This window comes from Suricata suricatta, chromosome 13 (assembly GCF_006229205.1).
Source record: "Suricata suricatta isolate VVHF042 chromosome 13, meerkat_22Aug2017_6uvM2_HiC, whole genome shotgun sequence".
Classification (NCBI taxonomy): Eukaryota; Metazoa; Chordata; class Mammalia; order Carnivora; family Herpestidae; genus Suricata; species Suricata suricatta.
In genome coordinates this window covers 5,893,864-5,904,118 of record NC_043712.1, presented here as the reverse complement: position 1 = coordinate 5,904,118, position 10,255 = coordinate 5,893,864, and the positions used below count along the sequence as shown (strand labels likewise).

Sequence of the window (10,255 nt, the reverse complement as noted above, 5' to 3'; positions counted from 1 at the left end):
CCCCGCCCCGCGGCCCCTCCGGGCCGGCCGCGCCGCGGCACTTTGTGCAAATGTAACCTTTCCGCAGGCCCCGCCTCCGCCAGGAAGCCGCGCGCCCGGTTGCCAGGAACGCGGGGCGGCGCGCTCGGAGCTGGAAGGCGGCCCGTTAATCAGCGGCGGCTGACAGAAAATCAGACAGCCCGGGCGGCCGGCCGGCCTCGGCCCCTCTCCCTCCCGGCGCCGGTGCGCCCGCTCGCTGCGCGCTCGCTCTTTGTTCCCCGCAGCTCGCCCGCTCGTCCCTCCGAGGGGCTGAGCCTCTCCATCACGCCCCCTTCCCAGTGCCGGCTCTCGCATCTTCCCCCCTTCTACCTCTCTTCCCGGCCTTGCGTTCCCGGAGCTCTCCCCCTCCCGCCAGATCGCCTCACTCTTGCTTCCTTTGCTTCTGGAGAGCAGAAAGTACAGGAAAAGAGGTCCATTCGCACATTTCCTCGCCAGCCTGTTGTGGGGAGCTTGGGCTCCCCAGTGTTCCTCTCGGTAACGTCTCCCCCACCGCCTCCCTGGGATCTCAGGGACCTTCCCTCCCTCAGACCGATAGATCATAAGCTGAGCTTTATGGGTGACGTTGGGGTGGAGGGGGCCAAGAAATCCCTAACATTACACGTTCTGCTTAGGGTGCACCCAGAGGTTTCATGGGTTTTTCAAAGAAGTTGGTGATTCAGAAGGATTAAAAATCACAGCCCTAGAGATCTTGCCCATCCATCTTATTAATTAGTCTGTACGACAAAGATTTGTGGAGACCTACTATGTGCCAAGTGCACGCGAGTCCAGTAGACACAGCCCTGAACTCTAGACGAGGAGCCTCACATTGGACCAACTATAAATAACCATCACTTCAGGCACTGCATGCTGGGAAGGAACTGGGGAGAGGTTGGGCGGGAATGACAGGCAAGCTCAACCTGGGACAAGGGTGTCTCTGAGGACCTCACACGTCCAGTGGCACCTGCTCAACCTGCACCCCAGCCTCCCCACTCCGGCTGCACACGCCACACCAGCAGGGCCCTTCCCGGGTGTGTTCGCACAATGGCCATAAACAGCGCTCAGGGCATACCTGGGGGAGGGGGGTGTTCCCTGACTAAGGCTCACCCGATGCTCTCTCCACCGGGGCAGTGGCGCTCAAGGAGTGGCTGACCCAAAGGTCACTGCGTTATTGGAGACAGGCTGGAAATGTGTCTGTTTGTTTTGTACTAAGGACATTCGCTGGCACTTACAGAGCGATTGCTTGCGGCAGGCATTGTGCTGAGCATTTTAGATGCACCCTCTTTCGTGATTTATTCATCGCTGCAACAAGTGTGTTTTGAGCCCCTCTTGCCAGACACCTGCTCGATGTGGAGATAAACCACCAGGGAGCGTCGCTGCCCTCGTGGAGGTCACGGTCGGCTGCAGAAAAGAGACGACAGACAGACATACAAATTAATGAGCATCATTGGAGCCCGAGACACGGACTGGGATGAAATGAACAAGGCAATGAGACAGACTGCGAGCGGTGAGCAAGGCAGGAGGTGGGGTGCCGTCAGGGACGGCACCCCTGAAGAGGGGGCATTCAAGCCGAGATGTAAAGGGTCAGAGAAGGAGCCTGTCTCCTGAAAAGCCAGGCAGAGGAAGAGCCCATGAAAAGGCTCTACCGGGGGCGCCTGGGTGGCTCAGGTGATCAAGCATGTGACTTCAGCTCAGGACATGATCTCACGGTTTGTGAGTTCGAGCCCCGCGTCAGGCTCTGTGCTGCCAGCTCAGAGCCTGGAGCCTGCGTTGGATTCTGTGTCCTCCCCTCTCTCTCTGCATTAAAAAATTAAAAAAGAAAAGGCTCCACTATTCTCACAACTACCATGTGAGGCTGGCACTGCTACAGTGCCCATTTTACAGACTAGGAGACTGAGGCTCAGAAAAGTAAAATTACTTCTTGCCGGGGTCACCCCACTGGGACCGGGAAGAGCAGGCTCTGGAACCCAGGCCTTCGCTATGTGCCCCTTCCCTGTCCCCTCCTGACTCCTCCCTTCCTGAGGACCGTCGATGGCTTTGTGGGGCAGCAATAGATGGAAGGGTGCAGTGGAAATGCTCTAGTCTGGACCAAAGCCCTGAGTTCTAATCCTGTGTCTGCCTCTCCCAAGCAGGGTGACCTTGGAGGGTTCACCCACCGTCTCGGGGCCTCAGTTTGCCCCTCTGTGTAAGGAGGTCAAGGACACAGAGTTTTAGCAGAGGGTTCCAGTCCCAGAAAGCACACAGTTTGATCTTAGCTGTCGCCAGATTCAATGAAGTGTTGCTTTGGGAGTGGCTTTTATACCTTGGCAAAGATTAGACAGGATTTCTGGTCGCTGCAGGGCATACACAACGCTAGAGCTCCGTGGGGACACTGCCCGAAGCCCCGTCCTGGCTCGCCTCTCCACGACCCCCACCGCACCCCGTTTCTCAGCGAGCAGGCAGCCATGGTCCGCGCAGTCTGCAAGTTTACCCTTCAAGGGGTAGCAGGGAGGCCCTGTCCTCAGCCTCCTCCGTGCTCCTGGGCTGGGCTGCAGGAGGGACGAGGGGCACGGGACCTCCCAGGTTGGGGAGCCAAAGGCTGATCCTGGGAGAAAGCAGCAAGCCAGCGTTGGTGGTTGATGGCCAGTATGGGCTTGGAATCAGGCAGACCGCCGGTCTGCTGTCCGCACTCTAACCTCTTGTCTGTAAAGTGGGAATGATAATAATGGTACTTGCTTAGTCAGATCGCGTCACAAAGACCGGAGGCGGTTCCTGGCCCCAGTGGTCCAAAGCCCCTCCCTTCTGAACGTGGCCGTCCAGGTCTCTGGAGATGCTGGGCGCTGGTTGGCTTAGCGCAGAACTCCTGAACCAAACAACTGGTAAGGAGCTGGCTTACAGAAAACAAGGTGTTCCCCCCGCCCCACCCCGGAGCTGGGGTGGCCTGAAGCTGTCACTTACTGGGGAGGGTGGAGGGATGGGGGAGAGCAGGCAGGAGCCTGATCTCCCTCTCTCTCCCTCTCTCTCTCAGACTCAGAGCCGAGGGGCTGGTCCACCTGACTGTCCACAGCATCCAGCACAGGGCTCAGCAGGGGTGGGACCTTCGAGAGGGCTTGCTAAATAAATGCGGAATGGTGCCACACTTCTGTAAGCTCAGAGTCGTGAGAGAGCAGCCATCAGTTAAATAAACAAACCTTCGGACTAGGGTTTCTCAGGAGAACGTCTGGAATCGCTAGGGGAAGCGGGGTGGGCTGAATTATCTCCCCGAAAGACATGCAGCTCGCAATGCCTGGAACCTGTCAATGTTCCCTTCCGAGGAGCACGGGGCATCAAAGGGGTGATTAAAGTAAGGGTCTCAGAGAGGGAAAGAATAGCCTGGCTTGTCTGGACCAGCCCTGGATGTAATCCCGAGGAAGCAGAGGGAGCTTTGACACAGCGGATGTGAGGGCGGAGGCTGGAGTGATGTGGCCGCGAGCCAAGGGAAGCCCCAGCCCCACCAGCACCTTGATTTTGCCCCCACACCCACCCCTGTCCTCCACGGAGACCCAGCTTGGGGCGTGGCCTTCAGGACTGTGAGAGATTAGGGGCGCCTGAAGCTCGCTCGGTTGGTCGGTTGGTCGAGTGTCTGGCTCCTGGTTTCGGCTCAGGTCATGATCTCACAGTTTGTGAGTTCAAGCCCAACGTCGGGCTCTGTGCTGACAGCTCAGAGCCTGGAGCCTGCCTCAGATTCTGTGTCCCCTGCTCTCTCTACCCCTTCCCTGCTCATGCTCTGTCTCTCTTTCTCTCAAAAATAAATAAAATATTAAAAATTTTTGTTTTAAAGTTTAAGATCCAGATGACTAGGTTCTACCCCAAACGGTCTCTCCAGGACACACTGGACGCAGGATCAGAGACTGAGCGTTGTAAGCAAGCTCTTTCTCCCTCCACCCCTGCCCCGTGTGGCGGCAGCACAGCGGAAGGGTGAGAAGCTTCTGCATTAGAGCAGAAAGGTGGGCCAGGCTTAATCCACGCAGGAGAACACTAGTGACAGTGAATTTCGACTCATGGCAGCCTCTTTGGGGCCCTGTGTCCTGGGCAACTCACCGATTCTGTGTCCAGCCTGACCCGAAGCTGCTCTGGCCCCAGGACCCTGCTTGTGCTGTTTCTGGCCTGGGACAGCCTGGGACCGCTCCCCGCCTCCCTCCCACTTCCAGTTCCCCTGGCAGCCTGCAGGGTCCATTATCACCTCCCCAGGCTGTGAGCCCCCCAGGGCCAGGTGTCCCCACCGGGTCACCTGGCACACACTGGGGACCCAGTACGCACTTGAAAGTGCCAACCATGTCGCCAAGCTTCTAGCAGGGTGAGGGACAGGGCCGTCCGGTCCCTTCTCCCTGTCCCCCCTGCAGACACAGGCCAGGCCAGCCACGCAGGAATGCAGGCGGAGCCCCTCCACACCTTCCCTGCCTCTGCCTCGGCACCCCCCGACGGCCCCCCAGCCCAGAAAGGAGGAACGCAGGGAGAGTGGGCCCCAGAGCAGCCTGGTTCTCTGGGGCTGGAAGGGACAGGTTTGGGGAAGGGCGGTGTGAGGGGAGCCGGCTCTACCTTGCATTTGGGACACCTGCTTCTCACCTGTCCTTGCTCTAACCAGCCCTGGTCCTCCATCCCTTTAGCCCACAGGACAGAGCATAGGAGCAGGTCCCCCTGCCCCCATAGCCTGTTGGAAGGCACGATGTCCAAGTGCTTGCTTCGAGCCCTAATGTCTTTTGTGGGGACATGGACCCCCTAGTTCGGAGCAGGGTCTGCTGCTCCCCACCGCTGGCCCAGCCTGTACCCCGACTGGCTGACCGTGCCCAGCCCCGAGGACTTATGGGTCTTCCCCGCCGCCTCTGCTCCCAGGCATGAAGCAACCTTGCAGATAGGGCTCGAGGCTTGCCAGCCCAGCCCGTGGTAGGCTGATGGCAAACTGGTCAAGTCCAGCCCTTTCTACCGACCCAGGCTCAACTGCCACCGCTGGCTACTTCCGCATCCCTGCCCTCCTTACACACCCTCCATGGCTCCCCATTGCTTCCGGCAGTGGTTTCCAAACCGCCCATTTTAGCAGAGAGATTCTCCTACAGCACTGGGGATAATAAGATGTTTGAATGCTGAGCAGTTGAGGTTGAGGCCGGAGCACGGGGCAAGGCTGGCCTCGGCTGCACCCTCCCCTCCCCTGCCCTCTATTCGAAGCACAACACGTTGGCAAACCATTAGCCAAAAGATAAGAAAGGTATGAAGGTGGCCCACACAGCCCCCACCCCTCCTAACTTCCCACCAGTTCCTTGGCAGGCCTCCTGGGTCAAGGGTCATGGTTACAGGAAACCTCCCCAGGGGAGCCCAGCAGGGTCCCTACCTCCCTACACAGGCACCTACACGTGTCTGATCACCACTCCAAGCCATGCTGGCTCCTGGGATACACGAGGCAGAGGCGCCCACCTTTGGAGAGAAGGAAGGTTCTAGGAGGGGCCCAGCACCCAAGAAGCAAGTACATGGATAAGATGGTTGCAAGTGACAGTAAGTGCCACAGAGCCAAAGAAGGAAGGAGCGGGGGACACTAGTAGACCTGGTGGTAGGGCAGAGACAGTTAAGCTGAGACCTGAAGGCGCTACACCAAGGACAGAGAACAGAGAATCTCAGAAGAGGGAAGAGGCAGCGGCAAGTGCAAAGGCCCTGGGGCTCTGTGTTCTCCAAGGCAGGAATGGAGGCATAAAGAAAAGCATCCCCTCAAGTCCCTCCACAAGAAGGCAGGTACATGGATGTTCAGAACAGCTTCCTCAGAGTCTGGGCCCAGAAGCAACTGGGACGGACATGGACAGAAGGGACAAACCATGGAACAAACTGCACAATGAAAAAAAGGACACCTTGTAATGAAGGCAGGGATCTCCGAAACATGCTGTGGGGCGGAAGCCGGGCCCAAAGAAGCACAGGCTCCCAGTGTGTTTGTGTAGAAAGGCCGGAGTGTCTGCGGTCACGGAGGTCAGACTACTGGTTGTGGCCCCGGGGAGGGGGTGCGAGGGAACCCTCTAGAGCGTCTGGAACGTTCCATAGCTTGTTGGAGGCGGCGATACTCGTGTAAGACCACTGGGGAGCCGCGCACATAAAACCAGAGCATTTTACCCCGTGGAAACTACACCTCGAGAAAGTACTGGCAATAAGATAAAACGCGATTTGCCCAGCCCACCCCGGCGGAACCGGAGGCTCCTGCAAGCCTTGCCTGGGGTCAGATCCGGGGCAGAAAACACGAGCTCCCGAACTGGAAACACAACCCACAACCCGGGTCCCACCTCCCCATCATCTACGTGAGCCTGTGGGCTCCGTCCTGCCCCCCCCCCTTCTTTCCAGCTCCTTCCCCGCCCTCCTGGGGCGTGAGGCCTGGAGAGGGTCCAAGGGTGGGGACGGGTGCACCCGGAGACCCGCCATCCGGAATGTCGGGCCGGGGAAGGGCCGGCTCCTCCCGGAGCAGCTAGGCTGTAACCCGAGCCTCCGGTTAAGCGGATTTCTCCCGGGGCAGGACCCCCTCCGGTTCTGGAATGCAGCCTGGGGTGTGGGGGCGGGGCCGGGAAGGGGTAACAAAGGGTGAAGCCGCTTTGAAATTCGGCTTCCTGCCCTCCCTCCCCCCAGCGCCCCCCCCCACCGCCACCAGGCCCAGCACTGAACAAACAAGCTGTCTCCTCCCCGCCCGCCTTTGTCGGGAGTGGAGGAGGGTCGGCCCCAAGCTGCCCCTGAAACATAGGCCGCAGCAGGGCAGCCCCCAGACCGGCCCGCACCCTGACCCCCCCCACCCCGCACCCATCCTGCTCCCGCTGCCTCTCACCCAACGCTCACCTCGGGGGCCCCCAACCTGATAGGGACCTAATGACAGGCCCACCCGTCAGGGCCCTGGGGCGGGGAGGCATCGGGGCCTCCTGCAGCAGTGAGGCTGCCCGGTGAGGCCCCAACTGAGGTTTTAGGGTGCCATTACTGCCACCCCGGGGGGACCTGCCGCTTGTTCACGCACACACACCCCTTGCGCACCCCGCGGGGGCCGGCTTGCATCCCCGGTCCCTCCGGAGCCCGGATGCTGCCTCAAGCCCGGACAGGCTGAGAAGGGGGCTGTGAACCGGCCCCAGGTGTGGGGTTTGTTTAGTTTCAGTAAGAAGAGCTGCCTTCATCCGGGGCTTTCCCGCAGCTCCCAGAGTGCGCTGGGGCCACTGGGGGGTCCCCTCTGCAGATTTACCCTAGGCTGTTCCAACTCCCGAGAAAACCGGGGAGCAGACGGGCATTAGTGACCCCCGGCCCCTCTCCTCCTTCAGACTTCTGTGGGGGTGGGGTGAGGGGGGCAGGGAGGGAAGACCTCTCCGGGAGAGGACAGGGCCTTTGGGGAGGAGCCAGCTGCAGAGTGGTGACCTGCAGCACACAGTGACCTACGCCCGTGATGACAGACAGGCACCCATGGGCCCCACGGACGTGCCTCCCAGGCGCTCCCAGGTCGGGGCTGCGGACAGTTGAAGCCCCTCCCCGCCCCCCAGGGTCCTGGAAAGCCCAGCCCCGAGGTAGCTTCAGCCACCTTCCCAGGAGACACCCTGCCCCCCCCACCACCCAGTCTCTTGGTCCTCCCATCTTCCTGTCCCTCCTCCCTGTTCCTGAGAATCCACCTCCTTCCAACCCCCTCCTCCCCCTCCACCCTCCCTTCTTGCCCCCATGGCTGAACCCCTCCCTCACCCCCCCATTCCCATCTGCACCCAGTCCTAGCACACAAGACCCCCCCAAGTCCAGGGACAAGACCACCAGATGGCCTTCGGAACCTCTCCATCCACAGAGCCTGCTGCCCTCAGATGGGACCTCCACCTCCGATGCCCGCACCTGCTGGACCCCACGAGGGACCCCTCGCTCCCTTCTCAGCCTGCGCCTGAGGCCCTCTCCTCATGCAACGGTCCACCCACCAGCACTGCCCTGCTGAGGGGCAGGGGCAGGGGCAGCGGGGCGGCCAGCTCCTTGGAGGAAATCCCCAGCCTAGTCTCCAGTGAGAGGAAAGCAAGGGTGGGGGGCTCAGAGGGTGGCACCCGGACAGCAGGGAATGCTACAGGAGCTGAGCTGGGATGGCGTGGGACCAGGAGGCTGCGGGGTCCGCGGAGACCCACCAGATGTGGTCCGGTCACAGGAGATCTGCAGGGGTCCACTGCGGCCTCACCCTCTCCAGGCGGCTTTGCCCATTTCACCTGGCTGAGTCGGGGTCCCCTCTGTGCTCCCCTGGACCCCTGCGCTGGCCACTTTGGGCTGTCCTGTCCCCAGGGCTCTGTCCTCACACCAGCAGGAACTCCAGGGTTCCGCTCACTGACAGGCACAGGCGGATAAGTGAATGAATGAATGAAAGAATGAATGAATGATTAGGCTTTCCACCAACTTCTCATTACAGGTTTCCCTATTCTTGCAGGTCGAGCCGCCCTCCGGGGAGGAATTTCCTCCTCCCCAACCTTGTGCTGGTCATTAACTCAGTGCCCGGACTTGCCTGGTGAATGAATAATTAAGCTGGACAGGGTCTGACCTCAGGCTGACCTTGAGCCTCCCCCCCAGTCCAGATACGGGCCGATTCTACGCGACCCTTCCCCTCATCCCTATTGGTGTGTTCTGAATCCCGGGGAAGTAAGTGCCTGGTGCGGGGAGGTCATGGCCCTACACCCTCTACCCCCCCACCCCACCCCACCCCGAGTGCTCAGCGGGGGGCCACCCCCTCCCAGGGGACTCCTTTACCTCTGCCCTCTTTGCCAAAGCCCAGAAGGGCCGAACTAAGAAGAAGCACATGGCCCTCCAGCTGCCCTCTGGGGTCCAGCTGTCCCCCACCCCCCTCCCCTGCACCTCGGATTCCCCACCAGCCAAGCAGGACCACAACTCATTCCATGACGCTGTGGGCACACGTGGGTGTCATGACAGATCCAGAGGGGACCTCGGAGACCACTGCACTGTGGTCACACAGCAAGCGGGGGCAGGGCTGGGCGTTGAGTACAAGTCTCTTGAGCCCCAGTCCTGGCCTCCCTCCCTATCGAGCCTTGTCCAGGAGTCTATTCTGTTCATCCATCCATTCATTCATTTATTCATTCGTTCAGCAGATATGTCAGGCGGGGCTCGGCGTAGGGGCCAAAGTCTCACCCTCGGGGACACGGTCACCCCACATAGCAACGATCCGGTCCACAGCAATTTGTGCTAAGGGGCAGTTTGCAGAGCGGAGCACCCCCGTCCGCTACCCGAGAGGTGAGAGGGCATGCAGGCTCCGGCATCACCTCTGCTGAGCCCCAGAGGAAATGCAGACGAGAAGGGGGAGGTCTGGAGAGCACGCGGGGAGGAACTGCATCGGCACAGCCCCTGCAAAGAGAGAATGGCCCCCTGGGAAAATACAAGCGGTTGGGTTTGCTTGGTTGTATCGAGACCTGATGAGCTACAGGCAGGCAGACCTGATGAGCTACAGGCAGGCGTTTGAAATTAACCCAAAGACAATGAGGAGCGGACGGGTTTGAAGCCCGGGCGGCGCAGGCTCAGAGTGTAATCTGGAAAGATCACTCCGGCTGTGCTGCATGGAGAAGGGTTTTAGCAGAGCCCAGGGCAACTATGGGACTCACCCCAGGCAAAAGGTGGTGAGGTCCGGAGCCATGATGGGGGCTGGGAGAGAAGTCAATAGATTTAAGAATTATTAGGAGGGGCGCCTGGGTGGCTCAGTCGGTTAAGCCTCCGACTTCAGCTCAGGTCAGATCTCACATTCGTGGGTTTGAGCTTGCGTCGGGCTCTGTGCTGACAGCTAGCTCAGAGCCTGGAGCCTGCTTCCCATTCTATGTCTCCCTCTCTCTCTGCCCCTCCCCCTCTCATGCTCTGTCTCTGTCTGTATCAAAAAGAAATAAAACACTTAAAAAATTAAAAAAAAAAAAGATTTATTAGGAAGCAGGAGCGCCTGGTGGGCTCAGTGGGTTAAGCGTCCGACTTCGGCTCAGGTCATGATCTTGCGGTTCTTGGGTGCGAGCCCCACATCGGGCTCTGTGCTGACAAAGCTGCTTCCAATTCTGTGTCTCCCTCTCTCTCTGTCCCTCCCCTGCTCGTGCTCTGTCTCTCTCTCTCTCAAAAATAAATAAACATTAAAAAAATAAAAAAGAAATAAAAAAAAGAAAATTACATCTTCTCCAAGAAAACACCAAATGGCAAATGACAGTGGCCTGGGAGGCCGGGGGGGGGGGGGGCCCTGGAATGGGAAGGCTGCAGCTTCCACAGAGGCTTCGGCAGCAGC

General features: G+C 59.6%; 1 long non-coding RNA gene across 1 annotated transcript; it reads left to right on the top strand.

Annotated features, from left to right (window-relative positions):
* The first annotated feature begins 997 nt into the window (after positions 1 to 997).
* LOC115276520 lies at positions 998 to 3,648 on the top strand. Its single transcript, XR_003901978.1, has 3 exons — positions 998 to 1,522; positions 2,355 to 2,873; positions 3,023 to 3,648. It is a non-coding gene; the product is annotated as an uncharacterized LOC115276520 (long non-coding RNA).
* Positions 3,649 to 10,255: the final 6,607 nt, after the last annotated feature.